General features: G+C 42.1%; 1 pseudogene; it reads left to right on the forward strand.

Moving 5' to 3' along the window:
• Window positions 1-3: 3 nt before the first annotated feature.
• LOC124660320 lies at window positions 4-23,674 on the forward strand (annotated as a pseudogene).
• The last annotated feature ends 2,206 nt before the right edge of the window (window positions 23,675-25,880 follow it).

Genomic DNA, 25,880 nt, shown 5'->3' on the forward strand with positions numbered 1-25,880 from the left:
TGGATGTACATTGACCGACGCTTTAACGAGTTCACTTCAGGCCTGAGAAATTTTATCAACGTGGCTGAGGCAAACAAACATGGTGGCTTTATGTATTGTCCATGTGTTGACTGTAAGAATGTCGTAAATTACTCTTCCTCGAGGACCATTCACAGCCATCTGCTGCGGTCCAGTTTCATGCCACAGTACAATTGTTGGACCAAGGACGGAGAAAGAGGGGTTATGATGGAAGACAATGAAGAAGAAGAGGATGATGACAACTATCCCATGTTCGGTGAATACGGTGATACTGGAAAGGGGGTTGTTTTCCATCAGAAGGCAATGAAGATAATGAAGCAGAAGATCAAGAGGCACCAGATGAGCCTGCTGATGATCTTGGTCGGGCCATTGCTGATGCAAGGAGAGAATATGAAACTGAAAAGGAAAGGTTAAACTTCGACCAGATGTTAGAGGATCACAACAAATTATTGTACCCAACTTGCGAAGATGGTCAGAAAAAGCTTGGTAGCACACTGGAATTGTTGCAATGGAGGCATAGAATGGTATCACTGACTCAGGATTTGAAAAGTTGCTGAAAATAATTAAGAAGTAGCTTCCAAGGGGTAACGAATTGCCCGCCAGTACGTACGAAGCGAAGAAGGTTGTCTACCCTCTAGGATTAGACGTGCAAAAGATACATGCATGCATTAATGACTGCATCCTCTACCATGGTGAGTACGCGAATTTGGATGCATGCCCGGTGTGCACTACATTGCGGTATAAGATCAGACTAGATGATCCGGGGGATGTTGAGGGTGAGCGCCCCAGGAAGGGGGTTCCTGCCAAGGTTATGTGGTATGCTCCTATAATACCACGGCTGAAACGTTTGTTCAGATATAAAGAGCACGCTAGGTTGTTGCGATGGCACAAAGAAGACCGTGAGAAAGACGAGATGTTGAGGCACCCTGCTGATGGGTCCCAGTGGAGAAAAATTGATAGAGAGTTCACATACTTTGAAGAGGATGCAAGGAACTTAAGGTTTGGTCTAAGTACAGATGGCATGAATCCTTTTGGAGAGCAGAGCTGCAGCCATAGCACCTGGCCTGTGACTCTTTGTATCTATAACCTTCCTCCTTGTTTGTGCATGAAGCAGAAGTTCATTATGATGCCAGTGCTCATCCAAGGCCCGAAGTGTAACATCCCAAAATTTTTGAATAAAACAAATGAATTTCCCTAGTTCCAAATTTTGGAACCAACAAAAACTTTTATTCAATTAAGTTTGATACATAGTGATCTTGTTGAATCTTGTGCTATTGCCATGTTTGCTTGTTATTAGTATTGGAAATAATCTTAAACCCTAAACCTCACCCCTCTTTTCATCTTCCTAATTAAAATAAAATAAAAGGAAATCAAATAAGAAAAAGGCATATGTGCCTATGGCTATATTCATAAAACCTTACCCTAATCTTTTCTACTTTGCTTAGAGGTTTGGAAAACCTTCATACACCTTACCTAGTACTTGTCAAACCAAATCCAAGTGGTTTCCAAAGAAAATTGAGGATCTTGACCCTAAGACTTGATGTGAATGGTTGAATCACTCCTATATACCTTTTCAACACTCAACAACATCAAATGGGCCAAGAACACTCAAATCAAAAATCAAATGCCACATATGCATAGAGGCATATGTGACACATAACCATTTCACCAAACTTTGACCTATGACTCTAAACCTTGACCAAATGATGGGAAACCATCTCTCAACCTATTATAACCCTAAATTGACCCTAACCCATGCCCAAGTAAAGCAAGGTGAACAATTTACAAAAATAATAAAATTTAACACATCACCTCTTATGTGTTATGGCCAATTTTGCAAATCTTTGATCAAGACCTTTTGAAATGGATTCAATGGTTTGAAAATGTTTCTAAACTAATAAGAATCACATTTGAGTCAACAAAAGTCAACTCAAATGGGGAGAAATCAAATAGGGAGAAAATCCCCAAAATTCACTCACATACACTTAGCCAAATGTGCAAATCTTCAACCAAGGCCACCATTGCTTGATCTATTATTTGTAGAATACTTATATATGATAAACAAACACAATTGCATCAAGGAAACAAGAATCAAATCAAAGCAAATCTCAAAATCAACATCACATATGATAATGGTCATATGTCACATTTATAATTTCTTCCCCACTTTGCACCCACCTATCTTTTGTTTCTGCAACCAAACTTGGTCAACTATGACCATGTCATCCAAGACCATATGAAGGTGAACAACTTTCATGTTGACCACCATACCTCATGTTGACCAGGTTGACCAGTATAGTGTTGACAAGAGGGGACTTTGAAACAAAGAGAAGATGACCAACTTTTTGAAAACTTGCAAAACAACACCAAATTGACCACCACCACCACCATTCCATCTCTATGATTATATGAATGAGATCCACCAAAGGAAATTCCAAAATTTGAAAACATTTCTCTTTCGGCCATTTTCACAAACACCTTGTGAGCAGAATCATATATGAAGCCCATGCTGGATTTTGGCTTGGACCAAGTCCACCTCTGGCCTCCACTGCCTCCCTCTGCACCCCTGCTAGCCTCTCCATGCCTCTGTCTCCCTGTTGCTTGGTCACCACGACCATGACCGTGCATGCCGTGGCATGCCAAGTCCTCTCCATGCCATCCCCTCTCCTCTCCCATCCAAGCCCATCAACCTTGTCACTGAGCTTGCCTGGACCTTGCTGATGCTGACCATGCCTGCCCTTGACCAAGACGACGTCCACATTGACCGGGCCACGCGTGCCCAGACGCGCCCAGAGACACCCAGTGGCTCGCCAGGACGCGCACCAGGACGCCTCTGGACGCGCCAGAGCATCGCCATGCCCCGTCGCCTCACGCCTCCCCTCGCTCTCCCCAGGCACAGGTCGCTTCACCACGATGCCCTCTACCTCCCAGACACTGCTGCTTGGCCACGGACCTGCTGTAGACGACGCAATCATCCACGACTTTCCGCCACCGTATGCGCCATACTGAGCCGAAGAGGACGACGCGACTACACCACCTCTGGCCTCGCCATGAAGCGCGTCAGCATCGCCTTGACGTCGCCAACACCCTGCACCCCACACTTGCCCCTTCGTCACCCTGGAACGGCGATCTCGCCGTCAACCTACCCCGAGCGCCACGGCCACCCCTTGAACCTATAAAAGGAGTGCTCCTCGCTCCAATTCCACCACACCATTCGCTTCCCCTCTTCCTTCTGAGACGCCCAGCCACCTAGCCCCTCCACATTACCCCGTAGAGCCGCCCAATTGCAAGATCAACGCCGCCGCCAGTACACGGAGCCCGCCGGCGAAGGAGGCCACCCCTGGAGACGAGACTGCTACAGGCTGCTTCCTCTACCTCGCCAACGTCTTCTCCACGCTTCGCCAACCCTCGCCGCGCCGCCGGTGAGCCGTCGACCCCCTACCAGCGCCGCCCGTGCCCTCCCTTCTCGTCGGAGACGACGACGCACGTCGTGCGTCCGATCTGCATCTAATCCGACGGCTCCCTTTCCTCGTACCGATTCGGTGTTTTAAAACACGCTGACGTGTGGTCCCCGCACTGTCAGTCGGCCCATTTCGTGGACGCGCTACTGGGCCGGCCCACCTTCCTTTTTCCCCTGTGCAGCCCATTTAGTTTCCCGCCCCCGTTTGAATTCAAACTTGTTTAATTCTTTTTCATTTAAATTGCAATCTGATGCTAGTTTCAAAATTTAATAGGGACAAATCTACTGAGCCAAATTTTACAAATTTTATATATTTAGAAAGCTCATGAAAGGCCCCATCCAACCACACTGGATTCAAATCAAAATATGTTGTAGAATAAATGTGACAAAAATAACAAGGCAGGGCCTTTTTCCACTTCAAATAATTATTAAAAATTATAGAAAAGTGCTTTTAAGATAATTCCAACTCTCAAAAATCACATGTCACATTATCTACCAGAATATATAAAAATATGACATAGTTGCTTTACATGATCATGGCCTAGTTTAAAGATTGGCCCTATGGCTAGTTCTAGATCATTGAAAATTGGGCAAGATAATTTATTAAAATGTATGAGAGCTTCCCTCTCATTTAAATCTTGTCTCAATTAATTCAACATGAGTTAGATACCCTGGTTAGTTAAATCTCATATTGAATTATTTGATGATATCAAATCATTATTAGGTGTTATTAAAATGCATGAGGTGCACCATCTCATTTAAATTATGTTCACCATTAGGGGTCAAATCTATGAAGTATCGCACCTCATTTAAATCATCTTCTCAAGTTGTATGAAGTAATGTGATGACCCTTGTTGCTTGGTCTCATATTTGCTCACTTAAGAATATTAAATGATTGCCATAGTAGCATTTAAATTGTTCCAGCAAATTATTAAATCTTATGGGAGTGTTTCTCTCATTTAAATATTGTCATGAACAATTCAAAATGAGGTAGAGACTCTGGTCATTTAGGTCTCACATGAATTGTTGATGATATTAAATCTTTACCATGTTAGGATTAAAAGGTATGAGGTGTTCACCTCATTTAAATCATTTTCTTAAATGATAAGTGTGAAGAGGTTGACTCTGGTCAACCTAGGTCATATATTATTCATAAGAGAAATTAAATCTTAATAAGATAATGAGAGGAAATTATTTCTCTAAGTAATTAAAAGTAACACCTTATTTAGTATGAGAGGAAATTATTTTTCCTAAATAAGAAAAACAACACATTTACCCACTTAATAGTAATGAGTGATGCTAGTTTAACTTGTGTAAATTATATGAGGTGTTTCACTTCATTTAAATCTTGTCCCAAGTACTTTCATATGAAGTTTGAACCCCTGGTCAAATACTCTCACATGAAATACTTGGAGATTTTAAATCATAATAGGCATTATTAAATGGTATGAGGTATCCCTACCTCATTTAAATCATTTTCTCAAATGATGATGATGAATGGTTGACTTAGGTCAACATAAATTCATGTGTGATGGTTTGAGAAATTAAATCTGAAAGAAGATTCAATGAGAGGAAATTATTCCTCAAGAACTATATGGAAACTATCATTTACCTATATAATGAGAGGAAATTATTTTTCTTAAGAATAAAACCATATCAACCCACCTGATGACAATGTGATAATGCTAGAATAGTTGGTGTGATTTATGTGTGTGCTTAGTATAGCTCTTGAACTTGTGTGGTGATTGTATCCTCGTATTCGTTTATAGACGCTAGTACCGGAGACTATCAAGAGGAGGAGGTTTTCTACCAAGAAGATGAAGAAGAGAACTTTGATCACCTCAACCACCAAGGCAAGCTAGTATTCTTGCAAGCTATTACCAATGCAAGCTAGACTACTGCAAGTTATATTGTTGCAAGCTAATATTCTTGCAAGATAATACCCTTGCAAAGTGCAAAGCTCACCATGAGCAAGGCATTACCCATTTACTTTGTGCTCATGATCCTACTTCCCAGTTTTACTTTTCAAGTTTATTTATTTCTATTTTATCAAAGTACTTTTTGATTTATGATTCACTTGGTTAGTATTGGATTAGTACAAGAGTATCAAACTTAGCCTAGAAAGCTATAAGCTAAGTTAGCACCCCTCAAGACTAGTTGCTAGTGCTAACAAGTAAAATTGACTACTCTAGATGGGAATAGGTGAAATGAAATGACTTTGAAAACCTTGGAATGATGATTCATTCTATTGAAAGATTTTGAAGGTGAATATGACTTGTGAATGACTTGGTGAATTTTACGAAAACTGATGGTTGGGTTCGGATGCGATACCATTCCAATTTTGCAAGTACCCCCACAATACCTGATATGGGTAGGGCTTAACTAGAAGTTTATGTATCTTAGTATGGGTTCCCTCTAAACAAGCGTCATCGGGGTTATGCCAAGGGCTGCCTCCAAAGAAATATGAAATGATGTGAAATGACGTGAATATGAGGTGAATGTCCGGCCCAAGCCTCCGTGCGGTTCCCAGCCGACAGTTTGTCTTCACTCGGGAGGCCAAGCTCATGGGGAGAGGTGCCTATACTAGGGTATGTAAGTGAAAGGTTATGGTTGGTAGTCCGCACACGGAGTGTGGTAAATCAGGGCCAGTTAACCCTGACGGATTATTGCAAATGTTGTGGCACAAGTGTACGACCTCTGCAGAGTGTAGATCTATTCGAATAGCCGCGTCCACGGTTATGGACGGTTGGAAAGGCCATACTGTTCCGTCATCAGACCATTTTCAAAATGTGACATGTGAAGGGTGACTTGTGACTTGAACTTGAAAAGGGTGAATGGTGAATTTGACATGAATCACAACAGAGTTGTGGGAATGACACTAATGTTTCCACTTGAGTTAGTTAGCAAATGAAGAGGCTTTTACTAAATGTTTGTGAACTAAAACTGGCTTTATGCAAATGAAACTAGAGCTTAGCATCCCCTTCCATAGTTGATAATACTTACCTTAGTATTAGTTTGCGAGTACTTTAAAGTACTCATGGCTTTGTCCCTGGCTATTCAAATGGCCAGACTATGAAGAGGAGTACCAGAACCCGGAAGAAGGACAGCAGGACGTCTACGACAACTAGGATCACTCCTGACGTCAACAGTTGCCTGTGGAATAGATGGACCACAACCGTTACTACTTCGCTTCCGCTATGTGTTTTGTAATTGATCAATAGATCAACTAGTATTGTAATGAGACTGGATCAGGTGATCCCTTGTTGTAAAACAATTATGCGTTGTAATGAATGATGTGTTGTGATATTAATCTATTATGTCTCGCAAAAACAATATTCCTGGGATTGCGATGAATGGCATAATAGGCATCTGGACTTAAAAATCCGGGTGTTGACAAGTTGGTATCAGAGCCATTGTTGACCTTAGGAGACCCTAGTTAGAATGGACGTCTGAAAAACTTAGTTTCAAAAACCAATGAAGTGAATATTTGTGAAACTTGTTCTTACTCTTATCCTTGCGATCTTTTGCAAAAATGAGAAATCTATACTTTACTTTCTTTACAAGCCTACCTAAAATATTGCACACTTGACTACTTCTTTAACTTACTTATCCTATTTGCTCACAGATGAAGTACCAATGGGAGTCCTATCAGCTTGGTTCCGGAGGCGACCTAAGGTTCGAAAAGGAGTTGAAGCAACTAGTGGACTATCTAGGACACCCGTATCCCGAGTTCTTCGGAATACCCCTCAAAGCTCAGTTAGGAGAACCACCTCAGTGGGACGTTTCTACTGATCTACAAAGGAAGCTTGATGCCCCGGTATGGGAAACCATATGGTTTTCTGTAACGGGAAACACTTGGAAGGAAGGACTAGCTAAAGCTATGCAAGAAGCAATTTCCCGTCTGTGTGGACAAAATGAGGACAAGATCAAGAACACTCGCTTCATCTACTACCCAAGACATGACTCCATGGGAAGATCGATGACCATGCCACCACACCCGGAGATGAACCCCTATGTAGCACATCAGGACTTCAGTGCCGTACAAAACCCGCGAGGATTTGGACAACGCCCTCGCCTCTCACCAAGCACCTCACCCGTCAAGACGAAGAATCCACCCTGAAGAGTAGTATCACCCCAGCACTTAAGTAGGTGTGAGTTGTATCAGGATCCCCCTTGTATCGTAGAGCGATGAATGGTTCTTCAAACCAACGGTGTGTTAGAATTGTAATATGTGATGCTTGGTATGAATGAAAAAGTGTTGTTGGTTTCTACCTCCGCAACACTACTCAAATTTTCAATATTATGAACTTTTTAAATTTAACAAAACAAACCATAGAAATTTCCCTCTTATCTTATCATCTACCTCAATGTTCAGATGGCCCCACCAACCCGCAGCGCCAATCAAGATGCCATGATGCAGATGTTGCAAACCATGCTAGAGGATAGGCAAGCTGAACGAGCTGAACGCCAAGCCAACATTACCGCACTGCAGCAGATAGCTCAGAACAATCAAGGCCACGGAAATCACGAGCACCCTGGATCAAAGCTGAAGAACTTTCAGCACACCAACCCTCCGATATTCAACAAGACTGAAGAGCCCCTCGATGCTGATGACTGGCTCCAGACCATGGAGAACAACCTAGAAGTTGCGGGAGTAGAAGCCGCAGAGAAAGTACTGTTCGCCACCCACTACCTGTCAGGACCTGCTAGAGCCTGGTGGACAAGTGCCCGTGCAATGAATGCGGGACAGATGATGACCTGGGAAGACTTCACGCTAAAGTTTAGCAAATATCATGTGCCCCAAGGACTGATCAAGAAAATGAGAGACGAGTTCCGTGAACTCAAGCAAGGAAAAATGTCCGTGGTGGAATACCACGACAGGTTTCTCACTCTGTCAAGGTACGCCCCGGATGAGACCGACACCAATGAGAAGAGAAAGGAAAGATTTCTGAACGGACTGCACGACGAGATGCAGACTGTGTTAGTGAACATTCCGTTTGCTGACTTAGAAGCCCTCGTAGACTCAGCCATACAGATGGAAGGAAAACTGCATCAGGCCAATGAAAACCGCAAGCGCAGAATGATGAACCAGAATGGACCCCACCATACCCAGAAGTACCGCAATAACTCCTCTGGAGGATTCACCCCAAGATACAACAAGCCCCCTGCCCAGAATTATCGCCCCAACTACACCAACAACAACAGAGGACCCCCGAAGCCCGGAGGGAACAACAACAATAACAACCACCCCAATGGCAACAACAACCACCCCAATATTGCCCCCGTGACTGGAAGTAACGCTATTCCCGTCAACCCCAAAGACAAGTCCACCGTCAACTGCTATGAATGTGGAGTTGTGGGTCACTTTTCCAATGAGTGCCCCAAGAAGCTTGCCAGGATTGCCGCCAATACCGCAGCACCTGCTCAGCAACAGCGCCGCTTTGCAGGACGAAGGAACCAGAACAACAACAACGGTCGTTTCTACCACATGACCGCCAATGAAGCCCAAGAAGCCCCTCAGGCTATGCCAAGTATGTTCCCCCATTAATATCACTGCTCAATCTTTCTTAGGAACCTAACTTTTCTTAAAATCTCGGGACGAGATTTGTTTAAGGGGGAAGGGTTTGTAACATCCCAAAAATTTTGAATAAAACAAATGAATTTCCCTAGTTCCAAATTTTGGAACCAACAAAAACTTTTATTCAATTAAGTTTGATACATAGTGATCTTGTTGAATCTTGTGCTATTGCCATGTTTGCTTGTTATTAGTATTGGAAATAATCTTAAACCCTAAACCTCACCCCTCTTTTCATCTTCCTAATTAAAATAAAATAAAAGGAAATCAAATAAGAAAAAGGCATATGTGCCTATGGCTATATTCATAAAACCTTACCCTAATCTTTTCTACTTTGCTTAGAGGTTTGGAAAACCTTCATACACCTTACCTAGTACTTGTCAAACCAAATCCAAGTGGTTTCCAAAGAAAATTGAGGATCTTGACCCTAAGACTTGATGTGAATGGTTGAATCACTCCTATATACCTTTTCAACACTCAACAACATCAAATGGGCCAAGAACACTCAAATCAAAAATCAAATGCCACATATGCATAGAGGCATATGTGACACATAGCCATTTCACCAAACTTTGACCTATGACTCTAAACCTTGACCAAATGATGGGAAACCATCTCTCAACCTATTATAACCCTAAATTGACCCTAACCCATGCCCAAGTAAAGCAAGGTGAACAATTTACAAAAATAATAAAATTTAACACATCACCTCTTATGTGTTATGGCCAATTTTGCAAATCTTTGATCAAGACCTTTTGAAATGGATTCAATGGTTTGAAAATGTTTCTAAACTAATAAGAATCACATTTGAGTCAACAAAAGTCAACTCAAATGGGGAGAAATCAAATAGGGAGAAAATCCCCAAAATTCACTCACATACACTTAGCCAAATGTGCAAATCTTCAACCAAGGCCACCATTGCTTGATCTATTGTTTGTAGAATACTTATATATGATAAACAAACACAATTGCATCAAGGAAACAAGAATCAAATCAAAGCAAATCTCAAAATCAACATCACATATGATAATGGTCATATGTCACATTTATAATTTCTTCCCCACTTTGCACCCACCTATCTTTTGTTTCTGCAACCAAACTTGGTCAACTATGACCATGTCATCCAAGACCATATGAAGGTGAACAACTTTCATGTTGACCACCATACCTCATGTTGACCAGGTTGACCAGTATAGTGTTGACAAGAGGGGACTTTGAAACAAAGAGAAGATGACCAACTTTTTGAAAACTTGCAAAACAACACCAAATTGACCACCACCACCACCATTCCATCTCTATGATTATATGAATGAGATCCACCAAAGGAAATTCCAAAATTTGAAAACATTTCTCTTTCGGCCATTTTCACAAACACCTTGTGAGCAGAATCATATATGAAGCCCATGTCGGATTTTGGCTTGGACCAAGTCCACCTCTCGGCCTCCACCGCCTCCTCTCGCACCCCCGCTAGCCTCTCCATGCCTCTCGTCTCCTCGTTGCTTGGTCACCACGACCATGACCGTGCATGCCGTGCCATGCCAAGTCCTCTCCATGCCATCCCCTCTCCTCTCCCATCCAAGCCCATCAACCTTGTCACTGAGCTTGCCTGGACCTTGCTGATGCTGACCATGCCTGCCCTTGACCAAGACGACGTCCACATTGACCGGGCCACGCGTGCCCGTACGCGCCCGCAGACACCCAGTGGCTCGCCAGGACGCGCACCAGGACGCCTCTGGACGCGCCAGAGCATCGCCATGCCCCGTCGCCTCACGCCTCCCCTCGCTCTACCCAGGCACAAGTCGCTTCGCCACGATGCCCTCTACCTCCCAGACACCGCCGCTTGGCCACGGACCCGCTGTAGACGACGCAATAATCCACGACTTTCCGCCACCGTACTGCCATACTGCGCCGAAGAGGACGACGCGACTACACCACCTCTGGCCTCGCCATGAAGCGCGTCAGCATCGCCTTGACGTCGCCAACACCCTGCGCCCCTCACTTGCCCCTTCGTCACCCTGGAACGGCGATCTCGCCGTCAACCTACCCCGAGCGCCACGGCCACCCCTTGAACCTATAAAAGGAGTGTTCCTCGCTCCAATTCCACCACACCATTCGCTTCCCCTCTTCCTTCTGAGACGCCCAGCCACCTAGCCCCTCCACATTACCCCGTAGAGCCGCCCAATTGCAAGATCAACGCCGCCGCCAGTACACGGAGCCCGCCGGCGAAGGAGGCCACCCCTGGAGACGAGACTGCTACAGGCTGCTTCCTCTACCTCGCCAACGTCTTCTCCGCGCTTCGCCAAACCTCGCCGCGCCGCCGGTGAGCCGTCGACCCCCTACCAGCGCCGCCCGTGCCCTCCCTTCTCGTCGGAGACGACGACGCACGTCGTGCGTCCGATCTGCATCTAATCCGACGGCTCCCTTTCCTCGTACCGATTCGGTGTTTTAAAACACGCTGACGTGTGGTCCCCGCACTGTCAGTCGGCCCGTTGCGTGGACGCGCTACTGGGCCGGCCCACCTTCCTTTTTCCCCTGTGCAGCCCATTTAGTTTCCCGCCCCCGTTTGAATTCAAACTTGTTTAATTCTTTTTCATTTAAATTGCAATCTGATGCTAGTTTCAAAATTTAATAGGGACAAATCTACTGAGCCAAATTTTACAAATTTTATATATTTAGAAAGCTCATGAAAGGCCCCATCCAACCACACTGGATTCAAATCAAAATATGTTGTAGAATAAATGTGATAAAAATAACAAGGCAGGGCCTTTTTCCACTTCAAATAATTATTAGAAATTATAGAAAAGTGCTTTTAAGATAATTCCAACTCTCAAAAATCACATGTCACATTATCTACCAGAATATATAAAAATATGACATAGTTGCTTTACATGATCATGGCCTAGTTTAAAGATTGGCCCTATGGCTAGTTCTAGATCATTGAAAATTGGGCAAGATAATTTATTAAAATGTATGAGAGCTTCCTCTCATTTAAATCTTGTCTCAATTAATTCAACATGAGTTAGATACCCTGGTTAGTTAAATCTCATATTGAATTATTTGATGATATCAAATCATTATTAGGTGTTATTAAAATGCATGAGGTGCACCATCTCATTTAAATTATGTTCACCATTAGGGGTCAAATCTATGAAGTATCGCACCTCATTTAAATCATCTTCTCAAGTTGTATGAAGTAATGTGATGACCCTTGTTGCTTGGTCTCATATTTGCTCACTTAAGAATATTAAATGATTGCCATAGTAGCATTTAAATTGTTCCAGCAAATTATTAAATCTTATGGGAGTGTTTCTCTCATTTAAATATTGTCATGAACAATTCAAAATGAGGTAGAGACTCTGGTCATTTAGGTCTCACATGAATTGTTGATGATATTAAATCTTTACCATGTTAGGATTAAAAGGTATGAGGTGTTCACCTCATTTAAATCATTTTCTTAAATGATAAGTGTGAAGAGGTTGACTTTGGTCAACCTAGGTCATATATTATTCATAAGAGAAATTAAATCTTAATAAGATAATGAGAGGAAATTATTTCTCTAAGTAATTAAAAGTAACACCTTATTTAGTATGAGAGGAAATTATTTTTCCTAAATAAGAAAAACAACACATTTACCCACTTAATAGTAATGAGTGATGCTAGTTTAACTTGTGTAAATTATATGAGGTGTTTCACTTCATTTAAATCTTGTCCCAAGTACTTTCATATGAAGTTTGAACCCCTGGTCAAATACTCTCACATGAAATACTTGGAGATTTTAAATCATAATAGGCATTATTAAATGGTATGAGGTATCCCTACCTCATTTAAATCATTTTCTCAAATGATGATGATGAATGGTTGACTTAGGTCAACATAAATTCATGTGTGATGGTTTGAGAAATTAAATCTGAAAGAAGATTCAATGAGAGGAAATTATTTCTCAAGAACTATATGGAAACTATCATTTACCTATATAATGAGAGGAGATTATTTTTCTTAAGAATAAAACCATATCAACCCACATGATGACAATGTGATAATGCTAGAATAGTTGGTGTGATTTATGTGTGTGCTTAGTATAGCTCTTGAACTTGTGTGGTGATTGTATCCTCGTATTCGTTTATAGACGCTAGTACCGGAGACTATCAAGAGGAGGAGGTTTTCTACCAAGAAGAAGAAGAAGAGAACTTTGATCACCTCAACCACCAAGGCAAGCTAGTATTCTTGCAAGCTATTACCAATGCAAGCTAGACTACTGCAAGTTATATTGTTGCAAGCTAATATTCTTGCAAGATAATACACTTGCAAAGTGCAAAGCTCACCATGAGCAAGGCATTACCCATTTACTTTGTGCTCATGATCCTACTTCCCAGTTTTACTTTTCAAGTTTATTTACTTCTATTTTATCAAAGTACTTTTTGATTTATGATTCACTTGGTTAGTATTGGATTAGTACAAGAGTATCAAACTTAGCCTAGAAAGCTATAAGCTAAGTTAGCACCCCTCAAGACTAGTTGCTAGTGCTAACAAGTAAAATTGACTACTCTAGATGGGAATAGGTGAAATGAAATGACTTTGAAAACCTTGGAATGATGATTCATTCTATTGAAAGATTTTGAAGGTGAATATGACTTGTGAATGACTTGGTGAATTTTACGAAAACCGATGGTTGGGTTCGGATGCGATACCATTCCAATTTTGCAAGTACCCCCACAATACCTGATATGGGTAGGGCTTAACTAGAAGTTTATGTATCTTAGTATGGGTTCCCTCTAAACAAGCGTCATCGGGGTTATGCCAAGGGCTGCCTCCAAAGAAATATGAAATGATGTGAAATGACGTGAATATGAGGTGAATGTCCGGCCCAAGCCCTGTGCAGTTCCCAGTGCCGACAGCTTGTCTTCACCGGGAGGCCAAGCTCATGGGGAGAGGTGCCTATACTAGGGTATGTAAGTGAAAGGTTATGGTTGGTAGTCCGCACACGGAGTGTGGTAAATCAGGGCCGCTTAACCCCGACGGATTATTGCAAATGTTGTGGCACAAGTGTACGACCTCTCGCAGAGTGTAGATCTATTCGAATAGCCGCGTCCACGGTTATGGACGGTTGGAAAGGCCATACTGTTCCGTCATCAGACCATTTTCAAAATGTGACATGTGAAGGGTGACTTGTGACTTGAACTTGAAAAGGGTGAATGGTGAATTTGACATGAATCACAACAGAGTTGTGGGAATGACACTAATGTTCCCACTTGAGTTAGTTAGCAAATGAAGAGGCTTTTACTAAATGTTTGTGAACTAAAACTGGCTTTATGCAAATGAAACTAGAGCTTAGCATCCCCTTCCATAGTTGATAATACTTACCTTAGTATTAGTTTGCGAGTACTTTAAAGTACTCATGGCTTTGTCCCTGGCTATTCAAATGGCCAGACTATGAAGAGGAGTACCGTAACCCGGAAGAAGGACAGCAGGACGTCTACGACAACTAGGATCACTCCCGACGTCAACAGCTTGCTCGTGGAATAGATGGACCACAACCGTTACTACTTCGCTTCCGCTATGTGTTTTGTAATTGATCAATAGATCAACTAGTATTGTAATGAGACTGGATCAGGTGATCCCTTGTTGTAAAACAATTATGCGTTGTAATGAATGATGTGTTGTGATATTAATCTATTATGTCTCGCAAAAACAATATTCCTGGGATTGCGATGAATGGCATAATAGGCATCTGGACTTAAAAATCCGGGTGTTGACACGAAGTAACCCAGCAACACCATTGATGTGTACCTAAATCCATTAGTTGAAGAACTTTTACAGCTGTGGTCCATAGCAAGTGTACCTGTGTGGGACGAGCACAAGCAGGAGGTATTTGACCTACGAGCGCTGCTTTTTGTAACCATCAATGATTAGCCTGCTCTTGGTAACATGTCAGGACAATCAAACAAGGGATACAATGCATGCATGCACTGTTTAGATGAGCTCGAAGGTGAATATTTGGATAAATGTAAGAAGGTCGTGTACCTGGGACATCGTCGATTTCTTACATGTACCCATCCCGTAAGAAAGAAAGGCAAGCATTACAACGGTGAGGCAGATCACTGGAAGAAGCCTGCCCACCGTTAGGGTGCTGATATATTTGGTATGGTCAAGGATCAAGAAGTAATATTTGGAAAGGGTCCTGGCGGCCGGTTTGTTCCGAATGACGCTGTCGGACACGCGACCATGTGGAAGAAGAAATCTATATTTTGGGAGCTAACCTATTGGAAAGTCCTAGAGGCCCGTGATGTCTACGCACGCTTCTATTCCTGTAGACAGTGTTGGGCCTCCAAGAGCAGAGGTTTGTAGAACAGCAGCAAGTTTCCCTTAAGTGAATCACCCAAGGTTAATCGAACTCAGGGAGGTAGAGGTCAAAGATATCCCTCTCAAGCAACCCTGCAATTAAGATACAAGAAGTCTCTTGTGTCCCGAACACACCTAATACACTTGTTAGATGTATAGGTGCACTAGTTCGGCGAAGAGATAGTGAAATACAAGTAATATGGATGATTGTAAGTAGTAATTGCAATCTGAAATAAAAATGGCAGCAAGCGAACATGTAGCAGAACTTGTTGGAAACGGTGTTTCAATGCTTAGAAACAAGGCCTAGGGATCATACTTTCACTAGTGCACACTCTCAACAATGATCACATAACTGAATAAATAAATGCTACTCTTAAACACTCTCTTGTTGGATAACAAATACCATTCATTGTGTAGGGCTACAAAGCACACCTCAAGCCGGAGTAAACAAGCTCCACAACTTCATAAAGGAATCACACACGATGCGCACACTGTCACCATCACACCGTGGAGAGTGAATCCGGAGTTCATATTAAAGTAACCTCTAGAGTGCATAATAGACCGTTGCAATTTAGACCGAGTACTAACATAGCATACACACTGTCAACAATAGCTATGAAAGGGGGAATAGATCACATCAATACTATCATAGTAATAGTTAACTTCATAATCTACAAGAGATTACAATCATAACCTACGCCAAGTACTACATGATGCACACACTGTCAACTTTACATCATGGAGGAGGAATAGACTACTTTAATAACATCACTAGAGTAGCACATAGATTAATAGTGATACAAAGCTCATGATCACATAAAGATCACACCATGGGAGAGAGAGATTAACCACATAGCTACCGGTAGAGCCCTCAGCCTCGGGGGAGAACTACTCCCTCCTCATCGTGGGAGACAGCAATGGCGATGAAGATGGCGGTGGTGTCGATGGAGATGACTCCGGGGGCAATTCCCCGTCCCGGTGGCGTGCCGGAACAGACACTTCTGTCCCCCGAACTTGGCTTCGCGATGGCGGCGGCTACGGAACTCTTCGTGGAATATCGTCAACTGTCTTAGGGTTTTCGGAGACGGAGGAATATATAGGCGAAGGGGCGATGTCGGTGGAGTCCCGAGGTGCCCACCCCATAGGGTGGCGCGGCCAGGGGTGGGGCCGCGCCCCCCTAGGGTGTGGCCGCCTCGTGGCTCCTCTTCATCTCCTCTTCGGTGTTCTGGAAGCCTCCGTGAAAAATAAGACCGTGGGCTTTTGTTTCGTCCAATTCCGAGAATATTTCCTGTGTAGGATTTCTGAAACCAAAAACAGCAAAAAACAGGAACTGGCGCTTCGGCATCTTGTTAATAGGTTAGTCCCGGAGAATGCATAAAAATGATATAAAGTGTATATAAAACATGTAGGTATTGTCATAAAACTAGCATGGAACATCAGAAATTATAGATACGTTGGAGACGTATCAAGCATCCCCAAGCTTAGTTCCTACTCGCCCTCGAGTAGGTAAAGGATAAAAAGAATAATTTCTGAAGTGACATGCCACCAACATGATCTTGATCAATACTATTGTAAAGCATATGAGATGAATGAAGTGATTCAAAGCAATGGTCTATAGTTTGCTAACAAAAAGGTAATGACTAAACAATTGAATCATATAGCAAAGACTTTTTATGAATAATACTTTCAAGACAAGCATCAAAAAGTCTTGCATAAGAGTTAACTCATAAAGCAATAGATTCTTAATAGAAGGTTTTGAAGCAACACAAAGGAAGATTTAAGTTTCAGCAGTTGCTTTCAACTTTCAACATGGATATCTCATGGATAATTGTCAACACAAAGTAATATGATGAGTGCAAATAAGCAAGTATGTAAGAATCAATGCACACAGTTGACACAAGTGTTTGCTTCTAAGATAGAAAGAAGTAGGTAAACTGACTCAACATAAAGTAAAAGAAAGGCCCTTCGCAGAGGGAAGCAGGGATTACTCATGTGCTAGAGCTTTTTATTTTGAAAACATGGAAACAATTTTGTCAACGGTAGTAATAATTCATATGTGTTATGCATAAAACCTCCTATAAGTTGCAAGCCTCATGCATCGAATACTAATAGTGCCCGCTCCTTGTCCTAATTAGCTCGGATTTCCATGGATTATCATTGCATTACATATGTTTCAACCAAGTGTCACAAAGGGGACCTCTATGCCACCTGTACAAAGGTCCAAGGAGATAGATCGCATTTGATCTCTCAATTTTGATAGATCTCAACTTGAGGACATCCATACCGGGACAACATAGAAAACAGATAATGGACTCCTCTTTTATGCTTTAAGCATTCAACAACAGATAGTATTCTCATAAGAGATTTGAGGATTAATGTCCAAGCTGAAACTTCCACCATGATACATGGCTTTGGTTGGCGGCCCAATGTTCTTCTCTAACAATATGCATACTCAAACCATTCAACTCATGGCAAATCTCCCTTACTTCAGACAAGACGAACATGCATAGCAACTCACATGATATTCAACAAAGGTGTAACAGGTTGATGGCGTCCCCAGAAACATGGTTACCGCTCAACAAGCAACTTATAAGAAATAAGATACATAAGCGACATATTCATTACCACAATAGTTTTTAGGCTACTTTCCCATGAGCTATGTATTGCAAAGACAAGGAATGAATTTTTTTAAAGGTAGCACGCAAGCAATTTACTTTGGAATGGCAGAAAAATACCACATAGTAGGTAGTTATGGTGGACACAAATGGCATAGGTTTTGGCTCAAGGTTTTGGATGTACGAGAAGCATTCCCTCTCAGTACAAGGCTTTGGCTAGCAAGGTTGTTGAAGCAAACACAAGTATGAACCGGTACAGCAAAACTTACATAAGAACATATTGCAAGCATTATAAGACTCTACACTATCTTCCTTGTTGCTCAAACACTTTTACCAGAAAATATCTAGACTTTAGAGAGACCAATCATGCGAACCAAATTTCAACAAGCTCTACGGTAGTTCTCCACTAATAGGTTTAAACTACATGATGCAAGAGCTTAAACATGATCTACTTGAGAGCTCAAAACAATTGCCAAGTATCAAATTATTCAAGACAATATACCAATTACCACATGAAGCATTTTCTGTTTCCAACCAAATAGCAATAAATGCAGCGACTTTCAGCTTTTGCCATGAACATTAAAAGTAAAACGAAGAACACAAGTGTTCAAATGAAAAAGCGGAGCGTGTCTCTCTCCCACACAAGCATGATAGGATCCAATTTATTCAGAGAACTAAGATAACAAAACGAAAATAAAAACACACAGACGCTCCAAGTAAAGCACATAAGATGTGACCGAATAAAAATATAGTTTCACTAGAGGTGACCTGATAAGTTGTTGATGAAGAAGGGGATGCCTTGGGCATCCCCAAGCTTAGATGCTTGAGTCTTCTTGAAATATGCAGGGATGAACCACGGGGGCATCCCCAAGCTTAGACTTTTCACTCTTCTTGATCATATTATATCATCCTCCTCTCTTGATCCTTGAAAACTTCCTTCACACCAAACTCAAAACAATCTCATTAGAGGGTTAGTGCATAATCAAAAATTCACATGTTCAGCAAGGACACAATCATTCCCAACACTTCTGGACATTACCCAAGATTACTGAAATTTAATGGAGCAAAGAAACCCGCTCAAACACAGTAAAAGAGACAATGCGAAATAAAAGGCAGAATCTGTCAAAACAGAATAGTACGTACAGACTAATTTTTTCGAGGCACTTAACATGCTCAGATGAAAAAGCTCAAATTGAATAAAAGTTGCGTACATATCTGAGGATTACTCACGAATTTTTTCAAGATTTTTAGATTTCCTACAGAGAGAACAACTCAAATTCGTGACAGCTAAAAATCTGTTTCTGCGCAGAAATCCAATTCTAGTATCAACCTTCTATCAAAGACTTTACTTGGCACAAAAATGAAATAAACATGATAAGGAGAGGTTGCTACAGTAGTAACAACTTCCAAGACACAACAAAACAGTAGCAAAATAAAAACATGGGTTATCTCCCAAGAAGTGCTTTCTTTATAGCCATTAAGATGGGCTCAGTAATTTTAATGATGCTCACATAAAGATGAGAGTTGAAAAGAGAGCATCAAGAAGCATATATAAAACATGTTTAAATCTAACACTCTTCCTATGCATAGGAGCCTTGTAAGAAAACAAGTCAATGAAGAACAAAGTGAGTAGCATAGGAAGGCAAAACAAGTGTAACTTCAAAAATTTCAACACAAGGAGAGGAGACTTAATATTATTGTGATATATGAAATCGTGTCTCCCTCTCTCATAAGGACCAGTAGGTCTTAAAGTACCCAGCAAATAAAAGCAAATCAAGAGAAAGCTCAAAACATTCATCATAAAGAGAAGAAATTTAGTAACATGAAGATTTCTATACCCATACTTTCCTCTCTCAAAATAATTTTCAGTGGTATCATGAATAAACTCAACAATATAGCTATCACATAAAGCATTCTTATCATGATCCACATGCATAAAAGTATCATTACTCTCCACATAAGCATAATCAATTTTATTAGTAATAGTGGGAGTAAAACTATCACAACCATCATTGTAATCATCATAAATTGCAGGCATGGTATAATCATAATAAACTTTATCCTCCATAGTAGGTGGCACCAAAATACCACTATCATTATAATCATCATAAATGGGAGGCAAAGTATCATCAAAGTAAATTTTCTCCTCCATGCTTGGGGGACTAAAAATATCATGCTCATCAAAACCAGCTTCCCCAAGCTTAGAATTTTCCATAGCATTAGCAACAATGGTGTTCAAAGCATTCATACTAATAACATTGCCATTAGCATGCATATAAAGTTCCATAGGTTTTTTAATTTTCTCTTCAAACACCTCATCTCCTAATTCAATATAAATTTCATAAAGATCTCTAATTTTGTTGTTGTTTTCCATTAAGCCTAACTAGTGAAATAAAAACAAGAAACAAAAAGATGCAATTGCAGGATCTAAAGGAAATAGCTTCGAGCACTCACACACCGGCAACAGTGCTAGGAAATAGCTTAGTAGTCAGAGGATGTGAATACCTTTTACCTTACCTCCCCGGCAACGGCGCCAGAAAATAGCTTGATGTCTACGCACGCTTCTATTCCTGTAGACAGTGTTGGGCCTCCAAGAGCAGAGGTTTGTAGAACAGCAGCAAGTTTCCCTTAAGTGAATCACCCAAGGTTTATCGAACTCAGGGAGGTAGAGGTCAAAGATATCCCTCTCAAGCAACCCTGCAATTAAGATACAAGAAGTCTCTTGTGTCCCCAACACACCTAATACACTTGTCGGATGTATAGGTGCACTAGTTCGGCGAAGAGATAGTGAAATACAAGTAATATGGATGATTGTAAGTAGTAATTGCAATCTGAAATAAAAATGGCAGCAAGCGAACATGTAGCGAACTTGTTGGAAACGGTGTTTCAATGCTTAGAAACAAGGCCTAGGGATCATACTTTCACTAGTGGACACTCTCAACAATGATCACATAACTGAATAAATAAATGCTACTTTTAAACACTCTCTTGTTGGATAACAAACACCATTCATTGTGTAGGGCTACAAAGCACACCTCAAGCCGGAGTAAACAAGCTCCACAACTTCATAAAGGAATCACACACGATGCGCACACTATCACCATCACACCGTGGAGAGTGAATCCGGAGTTCATATTAAAGTAACCTCTAGAGTGCATAATAGACCGTTGCAATTTAGACCGAGTACTAACATAGCATACACTACTGTCAACAATAGCTATGAAAGGGGGAATAGATCACATCAATACTATCATAGTAATAGTTAACTTCATAATCTACAAGAGATTACAATCATAACCTACGCCAAGTACTACATGATGCACACCACTGTCAACTTTACATCATGGAGGAGGAATAGACTACTTTAATAACATCACTAGAGTAGCACATAGATTAATAGTGATACAAAGCTCATGATCACATAAAGATCACACCATGGGAGAGAGAGATTAACCACATAGCTACCGGTAGAGCCCTCAGCCTCGGGGGAGAACTACTCCCTCCTCATCATGGGAGACAGCAATGGTGATGAAGATGGCGGTGGTGTCGATGGAGATGACTCCGGGGGCAATTCCCCATCCCGGCGGCGTGCCGGAACAGAGACTTCTGTCCCCCGAACTTGGCTTCGCGATGGCGGCGGCTACGGAACTCTTCATGGAATATCGTCGACTGTCTTAGGGTTTTCGGAGATGGAGGAATATATAGGCGAAGGGGCGATGTCGGTGGAGTCCCGAGGGGCCCACCCCATAGGGTGGTGTTGCCAGGGGTGGGGCCACGCCCCCCTAGGGTGTGGCCGCCTCGTGGCTCCTCTTCGTCTCCTCTTCGGTGTTCTGGAAGCCTCCATGAAAAATAAGACCGTGGGCTTTTGTTTCGTCCAATTCCGAGAATATTTCCTGTGTAGGATTTCTGAAACCAAAAACAGCAGAAAACAGGAACTGGCGCTTCGGCATCTTATTAATAGGTTAGTCCCGGAGAATGCATAAAAATGATATAAAGTGTATATAAAACATGTAGGTATTGTCATAAAACTAGCATGGAACATCAGAAATTATAGATACGTTGGAGACGTATCAGCCCGCTCTTCAATCGACGTGATGCACGTGACAAAGAATCTTTGCGTGAACCTGCTAGGCTTCCTGGGCGTGTACGGGAAGACAAAAGATACACTAGAAGCATGGGAGGACCAGCAACGTATGAAAGACCCAAAAAACTGCATGAGACAGATAAAGGACGTCATTACTCCAGCTACGCTCTTACAAAAGCAGAGAAGGAAATCTTGTTTGAATGCCTAAATAGTATCAAGGTCTCGCCTGGCTTCTCCTCCAATATAAAGGGAATAATAAATGTGCAGAGAAAAAATTCCAGAAGCAGAAGTCTCATGACTGCCACGTGATAATGACGCAGTTGCTTCCGATTGCATTGAGGGGTCTTCTACCTGAAAATGTTCGAGTGTCCATTGTGAAGCTATGTGCATTCCTCAATGCAATTTTTCAGAAGGTAATCAATCCAGAAAGTCTACAGAGGTTGCACAATGATGTGGTCCAATGTCTTGTTAGTTTTGAGCTGGTCTTCCCACCATCGTTCTTCAATATTATGACGCATCTCCTTGTTCACCTGTTCGATGAGATTTCCATTCTCGGTCCTGTGTTTCTACACAATATGTTCCCCTTTAAGAGGTTCATGGGAGTCTTAAAAAAATATGTTCATAACCGTGCTAGACCAGAAGGAAGCATCTCTAAGGGCTATGGAACAGAGGAGGTCATTGAGTTCTGTGTTGACTTTATTCCTGACCTTAAGCCGATTGGTGTTCCTGAATTGCGGCATGAGGGGAGACTGAGTGGAAAAGGCACGCTAGGAAAGAAAGCAATGATATGTAGCGACGGGCATTCTTTCACTCAAGCACACTACACAGTTCCACAAAGTTCCATCTTGGTGGCTCCGTATATCAATGTACACAAGAATTTTGTACGCTCCCAGAACGCCGAGCAGTCGGACGATTGGATTATACGTGAACACATGTCGACTTTTGGCGGTTGGTTGCAAAAACATCTCATGAATGACACCACTATTGGAGATCAGCTATACTTGTTGGCCCAGACACCATCTTCGACTGTATTGACTTTCCAAGGGTACGAGATAAATGGGAATACATTTTACACGATCGCCCAAGATAAAAAGAGCATCAACCAAAACAGTGGTGTCCGCTTTGATGCAACAAATAACAAAGGCCAAAAGGACACATATTATGGTTACATAGAGGAGATATGGGAACTTGACTATGGACCTTCTTTTAAGGTACCTTTGTTTAGGTGCAAATGGGTCAAGATAATAGGAGGCGGGGTTCAGGTAGACAAGTTGTATGGAATGACAACAGTGGATCTCAACAATCTTGGGTATAGAGATGAACCATTCGTCCTAGCCAAGGATGTGGCACAGGTTTTCTATGTGAAGGACATATCTACCAAACCAAGAAAAAGGAAAAATAAGGAAACAAATACATCATACGATGAGCCAAAGCGCCACATAGTTCTTTCTGGAAAAAGAAACATCGTGGGAGTGGAGGACAAGACAGACATGTCAGGAGATTATAATAAGTTTGATGAAATTCCACCCTTCACAGTGAATATTGACCCAAGCATCAAGTTAAATGATGAAGATGCTCCATGGTTACGGCCGAAGAAGGTTCAATGATGAAGATGCTCCATGATCAAGTTGATTGAAGAAGGTTCATGGCACAAATGAGTATCTCAACATGGCAATCAATTTCCCATTTATTTTTGTGTAATCATGTAACTGTATGTAAGATATTAATAGTGGAGATGGTTGGCTTTTTGTACCATATATATATATATATATATATAGGGAGATTCCCCAACACTGTTAGATGAGATGAAGTCTTTCACGGGCTTGCAGGAAAAAAAATCCGAGGCGGAACTTCCGAAGATGTCGTAGGGCATGTGCACCAAAAACATCTTCGAGAAGTTCCGCCACGGGAGATTTCCCAACCCTTTCCCCAACACTATTAGAGGAGATGGAGTTTTTCACGGGCTTGGAGGAAAAAAAATCCGAGGCGGAACTTCCGAAGATGCCGTAGGGCGTGTGCACCAACGACATCTTCGAGAAGTTCTGCCGCGGGAGATTTCCCAACCGTTTCCCCAACACTGGCGGAGCTTCCGAAGATGTCCTAGGGCGTGAGCACCAACGACATCTTCGAGAAGCTTCCGGGCAGGAGTCCTGCTTGCGGGAAGAGTTCGCTCGGGCAGAGCTTCCGAATATGTCTAAGACGGTCGGCCATCTAAGACATATTTGAGAAGCTCCACCGGAGGGGCTCTTTCCTTCCTGGTCGTTGCCTCTCCTCTCTCTGCTCCCGAGCTGCTCTCTCTGCTCTCCTCGGAGGGGCTATACATAGCAGCGTGCCTCCAGATAATCCCCCCCCCCCAGATAAGGCAAACACCAGATAAGCCACCCCCAGATTAAGCCCCCCCCCATCTTTTGTCCCGGTTTGAGCCCCCACCCTGGATAAATGGGGCATATAAACTAAATTTAAACTAAAACAATGACAACGACTTTATTGAAATTTAACTAGATACATTAACTAAATTTAAACCAAAGTAACGACTATGACTTCATTGGAATTTAACTAGATACGATAACTAAATTTAAACTAAAATAACGACTTCGACTAGTTCTTCCGAGCATCCGCTGCTGCCCTCCTGGCTGCCGCCTCCTGCCGCAGCTGCTGCTGCAGCTCCTCCTCACGATGACGGTTATGTATCTCCTCACTATCCAGCTCCGTCACAAGCCGCCACTTATGCAGCTCCTGGAGACTCCGCCTCTCAAATGCTTCTATGGTAGCAGCTAGCGCCGCCTCCTCCCACTCCTCTATCTCCGCAAGATGCAGGTCCACCTCCACTGGCGGCGGGTGCGGCTTTGTGGGCATTGTGAATTGGGCTAGGGTTCGGTGAGTGAAGTGGGAGATGGAGACGTAGGAGCTATTTATAGATGCGTGTAGGCGGGAAATCTCCCGCGTGGCGTCATTGGCATGAAACTTTCCCACGCGGCGTCGTGGGAGGAAACTTTCCCGCGTGGCGTCTTGGCGGGAAACTTACCCACCAACCGGGAGTAATGGTTGCCCGCACGTCCTTATCCTGCCGACTGTTTGGTACATGGCTTCAAATTCATATTCATAAGTTATTCAAATTCATAAGTTATTCAAATTCATATTCAAATTCATATTCATAAGTGATTCAACTTCATATTTATATTCATATTCATAAGTTATTCAAATTCATATTCATCAGTTATTCAAATTCATATTCATAAGTGATTCAACTTCATATTTATATTCATGTTCATAAGTTATTCAAATTCATATTGAAATTCATATTCATAAGTTATTTAAATTCATTTTCATAAGTGATTCAACTTCATATTTATATTCATAATCATGAGTTATTCAAATTAATATTCATAAGGAATGTAAATATTTAAATGTTCATAATGAATAAATTACATTTTTATTACATAGAGATTTCTTTTCTAAACATTTTGATATATCATATGTTATTTTTTGATTTGAAATAAGGCGGGAAACAAAATTATTTGAAAAGGCACATAGAAATTTGCCTTTAGCCCGGTTCGTGCCACGAACTGGGACATAAGGGTTATTTTGCGCGTGCAGTGAACAGCCAACAAAAATAGGCCTTAGGTCCCGGTTGGTGGCACGAACCGAGGCCAAATGGGGGCCTTTAGTCCTGGTTCGTGCCACCAACCGGGACCAAAGGTTCCTCCTGTATAAAAGCCAACACTTCGTCTTCGCGGAGATCAACCCGGCAGAGACGAAGTAGTTGGACGCCGCCAAGCTGCCCAACTG

Source organism: Lolium rigidum, chromosome 6 (genome assembly GCF_022539505.1).
Source record: "Lolium rigidum isolate FL_2022 chromosome 6, APGP_CSIRO_Lrig_0.1, whole genome shotgun sequence".
Classification (NCBI taxonomy): Eukaryota; Viridiplantae; Streptophyta; class Magnoliopsida; order Poales; family Poaceae; genus Lolium; species Lolium rigidum.